This window comes from Oncorhynchus kisutch, linkage group LG9 (genome assembly GCF_002021735.2).
Source record: "Oncorhynchus kisutch isolate 150728-3 linkage group LG9, Okis_V2, whole genome shotgun sequence".
NCBI lineage: Eukaryota > Metazoa > Chordata > Actinopteri > Salmoniformes > Salmonidae > Oncorhynchus > Oncorhynchus kisutch.
Genome location: NC_034182.2, coordinates 32,223,613 through 32,233,187, shown reverse-complemented (window position 1 = coordinate 32,233,187; position 9,575 = coordinate 32,223,613).

Here is a 9,575-nt window from a genome sequence, read left to right as displayed (position 1 = left end):
CATTTTCAATGGTAAACTGATAGTTTTGTCACTATAAATGTTGCGTATGTATAACGAATGTGCCCACTCTGATATTGGCACGTGCGCTCTAGCCAACTATTTGCAGATACTGTGCGGGTATAGCATACTACATGATGAGATTATTTTTATTTGTCAGACGTCAGCCAAGCATAGATCCTCATGTCACCAGAATAAAACCCTACATTTTTATTGAAAGGAGCATCAAGCTCATCGCCTTGCACGTTCACCACCCTCTGAAGTTCATCAGAACTTATTTAACCTGTAGCCCAATAAATTCAAATCAAAGTTTATTTGTCACGTGCGCCGAATACAACAGGTGTAAACCTTACAGTGAAATGCTTACTTACAGGCTCTAACCAATGGTGTGGGGAAAAAAAGGTGTGTGTGTGTAGGTAAGTAAATAAATAAAACAACAGTAAAAAGAGAAAAAAAGAGTAGCAAGGCTACATACAGACACCTGTTAGACAGGCTTATTGAGGTAGTATGTACATGTAGGTATCATTAAAGTGACAATGCATATATGATGAACAGCGAGTAGCAGCAGCGTAAAAGAGGGGTTGGGGGGGGGGGGGGGGGGGGGAATACACAATGCAAATAGTCCGGGTAACCATTTGGTTACCTGTTCAGGTCTTATGGCTTGGGGGTAAAAACTGTTGAGAAGCCTTTTTGTCCTAGACTTGGCACTCCAGTACCGCTTGCCATGTGTTAGTAGAGAGAATAGTCTATGACTGGGGTGGCTGGGGTCTTTGACAGACAATTTTTAGGGCCTTTCTCTGACACCGCCTCGTGTAGAGGTCCTGGATGGCAGGCAGCTTTGCCCCAGTGATGTACTGGGCCGTATGCACTACTCTCTGAAGTGCCTTGCGGTCGGAGACCGAGCAATTGCCGTACCAGGCAGTGATGCAACCGGTCAGGATGCTCTCGATGTTGCAGCTGTAGAACCTTTTGAGGATCTCAGGACCCACGCCAAATCTTTTTAGTTTCCTGAGGGGGAATAGGCTTTGTCGTGCCCTCTTCACGACTGTCTTGGTGTGTTTGGACCATTCTAGTTTGTTGTTGATGTGGACACCAAGGAATTTGAAGCTTTCAACCTGCTCCACTACAGCCCCGTCGATGAGAATGGGGACGAGCTCGGTGCTCCTTTTCCTGTAAGTCCACAATCATCTTCTTAGTCTTGGTTATGTTGAGGGATAGGTTGTTATTCTGGCACCACCCGGCCAGGTCTCTGACCTCCCTATAGGCTGTCTCGTCGTTGTCGGTGATCAGGCCTACCACTGTTGTGTCGTCAGCAAACTTAATGATGATGTTGGAGTCGTGCCTGGCCATGCAGTCGTGAGTGAACAGGGAGTACAGGAGGGGACTGAGCACGCACCCCTGGGGAGCTCCAGTGTTGAGGATCAGCTTGGCAGATGTGTTGCAACCTACCCTCACCACCTGGGGGTGGCCTGTCAGGAAGTCCAGGATCCAGTTGCAGAGGGAGGTGTTTAGTCCCAGGATCCTTAGCTTGGTGATGAGCTTTGAGGGTACTATGGTGTTGAACGCTGAGCTGTAGTCAATGAACAGCATTCTCACATAGGTGTTCCTTTTGTCCAGGTGGGAAAGGGCCGTGTGGAGATCAATAGAGATTGCATCATCTTTGGATCTGTTTGGGCGGTATGCAAATTCGAGTGGGTCTAGGGTTTCTGGGATAATAGTGTTGATGTGAGCCATTACCAGCCTTTCAAAGCACTTCATGGCTACGGACTTGAGTGCTACGGGTCTGTAGTCATTTAGGCAGGTTGCCTTTGTGTCACGTTTCTTCAAAATCGAACCCAGAAGCAGACCAGGACAAGGAGAGTAGGAAGAAGGTGAGTATTTATTTACAAGTGAATGTGAGTGGGTAGATACATCCAGGTGGCGTAGCGGGCAGCGGTGGTGAGTTGATGGGAGTAAATAGGTGGATCCAATGGGGAAGCGGAATCCTCTGATGACCAGGCGGGAATGGGGTAAATGATCCGGGTGAGTAATGTTCATGGCTAACGATCCGGCAGGGAATGGATGTCAGGTCAGAGCTTTTGAAGGGGAGAGGTGATGATCAGGACAGGTGTGCAGATTACTGATGGGATACAGGTGCGGGTGAACATCGATCTCCCAACAAGCTAATCTGCCCGGCAACCAGACAGGGTGCGTTCCAGGACACCGGAAACACACTCCAGGACAGAAACACAGGCAAACACAGACTCAGGAAGCGGGGTTCGTGACAGTACCTCCCCTCCGACGAACGCCACCGGGCGGACTACCTAGAGCGCCAGGGTGGAGGCGGTAGAAGTCACGAAGCAGGTCGTCATCAAGGATCTGACGCCGAGGATTCCAACTCCTCTCCTCTGGACCATATCCTTCCCAATCCACGAGATATTGGAAACCTCGACCCCGCCGTCTGGAATCCATTATGCGGCGCACCGTGTAGGCAGGACCACCTCCGATCATCCGAGGAGGAGGAGGACGAGGAGGAGGGGGCAACAGAGGACTGATGAGAACCGGCTTGAGGCAGGAGACATGAAAAGTGGGGTGTACTCGAAGCGTTGCCGGCAATTTGAGTCGGACCACAACAGGGTTAATGATTCTCTCCACCACAAACGGACCAATGAACTTCGGTGACAGTTTCCTCGACTCAGTCCGTAGAGGAAGATCCCGTGTAGCCAACCAAACCTTATCTCCGATGGTGTAAGCGGGAGCAGGAATACGGCGACGATTCGCCTGGATCTGATACCGGTCAGAAACTCTAAGGAGAACCTTCCTGGCCCGATGCCAGGTCCAGTGGCAACGACGAATGTGGGCCTGGACAGAAGGAACCGAAAGATCCCTCTCCTGAGAAGGAAACAAGGGAGGTTGGTATCCGTACAGGCATTGGAAGGGGGACATCCCAGTGGCAGATGAAGGAAGGGTATTATGGGCATACTCGACCCAGGGTAATTGAGATGACCAAGAGGTGGGATCAGAGGAGACAAGACAACGCAGCGTGGACTCCATCTTCTGGTTGGCTCTCTCCGCCTGACCATTAGATTGTGGGTGAAATCCAGAAGTGAGACTGACTGTAGCTCCAATGGCCAAACAGAAGGATTTCCAGACAGCAGAGGTAAATTGAGGACCACGGTCAGAAACAATGTCACTGGGCAATCCGTGGACCCTGAAAACCTCCCTAACAAGGATCTCGGACGTCTCCGTGGCAGATGGAAGCTTGGAGAGAGGGACAAAATGAGCAAACTTGCTGAATCTGTCCACAATGGTCAGAATGACCGTGTTCCCAACAGAAGGGGGCAATCCCGTGACAAAATCCAGGGCCAGATGCGACCTAGGTCGCAGAGGAATAGGTAGGGGGTGAAGAAGCCCAGAGCTGGGCCGATTGGTACTTTTGTTCTGAGCACAAACAGGACATGCGGCAACAAACCTCCGGGTATCTTCTCCCATGGCAGGCCACCAAAATCGTCTGCGCAGTAGCGCCATAGTCCGAGCATCGCCAGGGTGACAAGCTATCTTGCTGGCGTGGGACCACTGAAGAACAGCAGAACGGACCGACTCAGGCACGAACAACCGACCTGGTGGACCGTTACCGGGGCCGGGCTGCGTCCGAAGGGCCGCCATCACATCCTCCTCAATCTTCCATGTAACGGCTCCCACGACAAGGTTCTGGGGAAGAATCGTCTCAGTCTTGGCCCCACTCTCATCCGTCTTGGAGAACATCCGGGACAAGGCGTCCGCTTTGCCGTTCTTCGACCCAGGTCGGAACGTCAGGGAAAAATTGAAGCGTCCAAAAAACAAAGCCCACCTGGCCTGACGGGAGTTGAGACGTTTAGCCGATTGCACGTAAGCCAGATTCTTGTGGTCAGTCCAGACCACAAACGGTTGCTCCGCTCCCTCCAACCAGTGACGCCACTCCTCCAAGGCAAGCTTCACAGCGAGAAGCTCCCGGTTACCCACATCGTAGTTTCTCTCAGCTGGTGAAAGACGACAAGAGTAGAAGGCGCAGGGATGGAGTTTACCGTCAGTGGAGCTACGCTGGGACAGGATGGCGCCCACCCCCACATCAGACGCGTCCACCTCAACAACAAACTGACGGGAAGTGTCAGGTTGAGATAGAATCGGCGCGTTGGTGAATCAGCTCTTCAAGTTCAGAAATGCTCGGTCTGCCTCAGGAGTCCAACAGAATATTCTGGTGCAAGACGTCAGAGCAGTTAAAGGGGCGGCCACCCGGCTGTAATCACGGATAAACCTCCGATAGAAGTTCGCAAATCCCAGGAATCTCTGGAGCTGCAATCTCGTACCGGGCCGGGCCCAATCCCGAACCGCCCGAACCTTCTCTTGGTCCATCTTGATCTCACCCCTGGAGATGATGTACCCGAGGAAGGATGTAGTGTGGGCGTGAAAATCACACTTCTCTGCCTTCACAAACAGACGGTTCTCCAATAACCGCTGCAGAACCTGTTTAACATGCTGGATGTGGCTGGAAAGCTCCTTGGAGAAAATCAGGATGTCATCCAGGTAAACGAACACAAACAGACCGATCATATCCCTCAGCACGTCATTCACCAAACTTTGGAACACTGCTGGAGCGTTGGAAAGTCCAAACGGCATCACCTGGTACTCGAAATGTCCCATAGGTGTGTTGAATCCAGTCAACCACTCGTCCCCCTCTTTGATCCGAACCAGATGATACGCATTGCGTAGATCAAGCTTCGTAAACACAGTAGCACCCTGTAAAGAATCGAAAGCGGAGCTCATCAAGGGCAAGGGGTACTTGTTTTTGACCGTAATATCATTCAACCCCCGATAATCAATACACGGTCGAAGAGAGCCATCCTTCTTACTCACAAAAAAAAATCCAGCTCCCAGGGGTGATGATGAGGGACGAATGAGACCTGCAGCAAGAGACTCCTTTATGTAGGTCTCCATGGCTTCCCGCTCAGGTCGAGAAATACTGTATAACCGTCCCTTGGGAAAGGCAGCTCCAGGGAACAGCTTAATTGTACAATCATAAGGTCGGTGGGGAGGAAGTGACTGAGCTTTCTGCTTACTGAACACCTCACCCAACTCATGATATGTTTCAGGAACCAGGGACAAATCAGGAGGAGCAGACTCACTGACCCGACTGGGGACAGCATGAGAACAGGCAGTCCTGAGGCAGTTAGCATGGCACTCAATGCTCCAACTAGTCACCTTACCAGTCACCCAATCGAACGAAGGATTGTGTTCTCTTAGCCAGGGGTATCCAAGAACCAGAGGAACATGGGGGGAAGGCAAAATGAAAAAAGAAATAACCTCTGAATGATTCCCCGACAACAACATCTTAACCGGTTCGGTCCTCATAGTGATCCGTGCCAGACTACTGCCGTTCAGAGTGGTTGCTTCAATGGCTTCCGGTAGTTGCTCCTTGGAAAGCCCCAGCTGTTCCACTAAGTCGGCATCAATGAAGCTGTCATCGGCACCTGAATCGATGAAAGCGTTAATCGCTAAACTCTGATTCTTATTTATGAGGGTAGCAGGAAAACGAGGTCTGACAGGGCTCTTGAGAGGTTGAAACTGGCTCGCTAACAAACCTCCCAAACTTAACGAGCCGAGCAGTTTAACGGGCGCTGAGGACAAACGGAGATGTAATGTCCCGAGCTACCACTTCCTGACCCTAATGGTAACCGAGTCTCAGATTGATTAGATGGACACCACTGCTTCTCCCTCCTTCTCTCTCGGACTCTATTATCTACCCGAATAGCTAAGGTAACCAAACTATCTAGGTCACTAGGCTCTGGATAGGAGATCAGCTCGTCCTTGAGTTGCTCCGACAACCCCTGGTAAAAAACCGCTTGTAGTGATTCCTCATTCCAACCACTCTCCACAGCCAATGTCCTGAATTCTATCACAAAGTCTGCCACACTGCAAGCTCCTTGGCGAAGAGTGAACAAACGTTTAGCTGCGTCCTTACCTCGGACTGGATGGTCAAAAAGCCTTCTCATCTCTCCCGTGAATTCCTGGTATGAAGCCATGCAGGTCTCCTGTCGTTCCCAAACGGCTGAAGCCCATTCCAGAGCTCTTCCACGCAGCAGTTCAATAACAAAGGCTATCCTAGCCTTGTCAGTGGCGTAAGAATGGGGCTGCAGATCAAACACTATCCCACACTGCATAAGAAACTAACGACATCTTCCCAAATCCCCTTCATATTTATCAGGCGTCGGTACCTTGGGTTCACGGAAGGAAACCGCATCAGACACGGCAGGTGAGATGGGTGAAACAGGTGGTGAATGAATCGCCGGCAAACTGAGCTGATCCTGGATTTGTGTCAAGCTAGCAGATAAATTCTGGATTGCACCCGCTATCTCCTGTAGCGTCGTCTTGTGTTGTCCCAGTGTCTTCCCCTGCTGGGTAATGGCATGGCAAACGGAATCCAGGTCCGCTGGGTTCATCCTTGGCCGGATCGTTCTGTCACGTTTCTTCAAAATCGAACCCAGAAGCAGACCAGGACAAGGAGAGTAGGAAGAAGTTGAGTATTTATTTACAAGTGAATGTGAGTGGGTAGATACATCCAGGTGGCGTAGCGGGCAGCGGTGGTGAGTTGATGGGAGTAAATAGGTGGATCCAATGGGGAAGCGGAATCCTCTGATGACCAGGCGGGAATGGGGTAAATGATCCGGGTGAGTAATGTTCATGGCTAACGATCCGGCAGGGAATGGATGTCAGGTCAGAGCTTTTGAAGGGGAGAGGTGATGATCAGGACAGGTGTGCAGATTACTGATGGGATACAGGTGCGGGTGAACATCGATCTCCCAACAAGCTAATCTGCCCGGCAACCAGACAGGGTGCGTTCCAGGACACCGGAAACACACTCCAGGACAGAAACACAGGCAAACACAGACTCAGGAAGCGGGGTTCGTGACGCTTTGAGTTCTTGGGCACAGGGACTATGGCGGTCTGCTTGAAGCATGTTGGTATTACAGACTCAATCAGGGACATGTTGAAATTGTCAGTGAAGACACCTGCCAGTTGGTCAGCACATGCCCGGAGCACACGTCCTGGTAATCCGTCTGGCCCCGCAGCCTTGTGTATGTTGACCTGTTTAAAGGTCTTATTCACGTCGGCTACAGAGAGCGTGATCACACAGTCGTCCGGAACAGCTGATGCTCTCATGCATGCCTCAGTGTTGTTTGCCTCGAAGCGAGCATAGAAGTGATTTAGCTCGTCTGGTAGGCTCGTGTCACTGGGCAGCTCGTGGCTGTGCTTCCCTTTGTAGTCTGTAATAGTTTGCAAGCCCTGCCACACCCGGAAGCTTACAAGAAATCCCGCTATGCCCTGCGACGAACCATCAAACAGGCAAAGTGTCAATACAGGGCTACAGTGCCTTGCGAAAGTATTCGGCCCCCTTGAACTTTGCGACCTTTTGCCACATTTCAGGCTTCAAACATAAAGATATAAAACTGTATTTTTTTGTGAAGAATCAACAACAAGTGGGACACAATCATGAAGTGGAATGACATTTATTGGATATTTCAAACTTTTTTAACAAATCAAAAACTGAAAAATTGGGCGTGCAAAATTATTCAGCCCCCTTAAGTTAATACTTTGTAGCGCCACCTTTTGCTGCGATTACAGCTGTAAGTCGCTTGGGGTATGTCTCTATCAGTTTTGCACATCGAGAGACTGAAATTTTTTCCCATTCCTCCTTGCAAAACAGCTCGAGCTCAGTGAGGTTGGATGGAGAGCATTTGTGAACAGCAGTTTTCAGTTCTTTCCACAGATTCTCGATTGGATTCAGGTCTGGACTTTGACTTGGCCATTCTAACACCTGGATATGTTTATTTTTGAACCATTCCATTGTAGATTTTGCTTTATGTTTTGGATCATTGTCTTGTTGGAAGACAAATCTCCGTCCCAGTCTCAGGTCTTTTGCAGACTCCATCAGGTTTTCTTCCAGAATGGTCCTGTATTTGGCTCCATCCATCTTCCCATCAATTTTAACCATCTTCCCTGTCCCTGCTGAAGAAAAGCAGGCCAAAACCATGATGCTGCCACCACCATGTTTGACAGTGGGGATGGTGTTCAGGGTGATGAGCTGTGTTGCTTTTACGCCAAACATAACATTTTGCATTGTTGCCAAAAAGTTCAATTTTGGTTTCATCTGACCAGAGCACCTTCTTCCACATGTTTGGTGTGTCTCCCAGGTGGCTTGTGGCAAACTTTAAACGACATTTTTTATGGATATCTTTAAGAAATGGCTTTCTTCTTGCCACTCTTCCATAAAGGCCAGATTTGTGCAATATACGACTGATTGTTGTCCTATGGACAGAGCCTCCCACCTCAGCTGTAGATCTCTGCAGTTCATCCAGAGTGATCATGGGCCTCTTGGCTGCATCTCTGATCAGTCTTCTCCTTGTATGAGCTGAAAGTTTAGAGGGACGGACAGGTCTTGGTAGATTTGCAGTGGTCTGATACTCCTTCCATTTCAATATTATCGCTTGCACAGTGCTCCTTGGGATGTTTAAAGCTTGGGAAATCTTTTTGTATCCAAATCCGGCTTTAAACTTCTTCACAACAGTATCTCGGACCTGCCTGGTGTGTTCCTTGTTCTTCATGATGCTCTCTGCGCTTTTAACGGACCTCTGAGACTATCACAGTGCAGGTGCATTTATACGGAGACTTGATTACACACAGGTGGATTGTATGTATCATCATTAGTCATTTAGGTCAACATTGGATCATTCAGAGATCCTCACTGAACTTCTGGAGAGAGTTTGCTGCACTGAAAGTAAAGGGGCTAAATAATTTTGCACGCCCAATTTTTCAGTTTTTGATTTGTTAAAAAAGTTTGAAATATCCAATAAATGTCGTTCCACTTCATGATTGTCTCCCACTTGTTGTTGATTCTTCACAAAAAAATACAGTTTTATATCTTTATGTTTGAAGCCTGAAATGTGGCAAAAGGTCGCAAAGTTCAAGGGGGCCGAATACTTTTGCAAGGCACTGTAAGATTGAATCATACTGGAGCTTCCGGGTTAGAGTCCCGCACCTTGAAAGCGGAAGCTCTACCCTTTATTTCAGTGCGAATGTTGCCTGTAATCCATGGCTTCTGTTTGGTGTATATACGTACAGGCACTGTGGGGACGACGTCCTCAATGCATTTATTGATAATTCCAGTGACGGATGTGGTGTATTCCTCAATGTCATCGGAAGAATCCCGGAACATGTTCCAGTCTGTGATAGCAAAGCAGTCCTGCAGTTTAGCATTTGCTCCATCTGACCATTTTTTTTATAGACTGAGTCACTGGTGCTTCCTGCTTTAATTTTAGCTTGTAAGCAGGAATCAGGAGGATAGAGTTGTGGTTGGATTTACCAAATGGAGGGCGAGGAAGAGCTTTGTACGCGTCTCTGTGTGTGGAGTACAGGTGATCGAGAATTTTTTCCCCTCTGGTTGCACATTTAACATGTTGATAGAGATTTGGTAGAACTGATTTAAGTTTCCCTGCATTAAAGTCTCGGGCCACTAGGAGCGCCGCCTCTGGGTGAGTGGTTTCCTGTTTGCTTATTTCCTTATA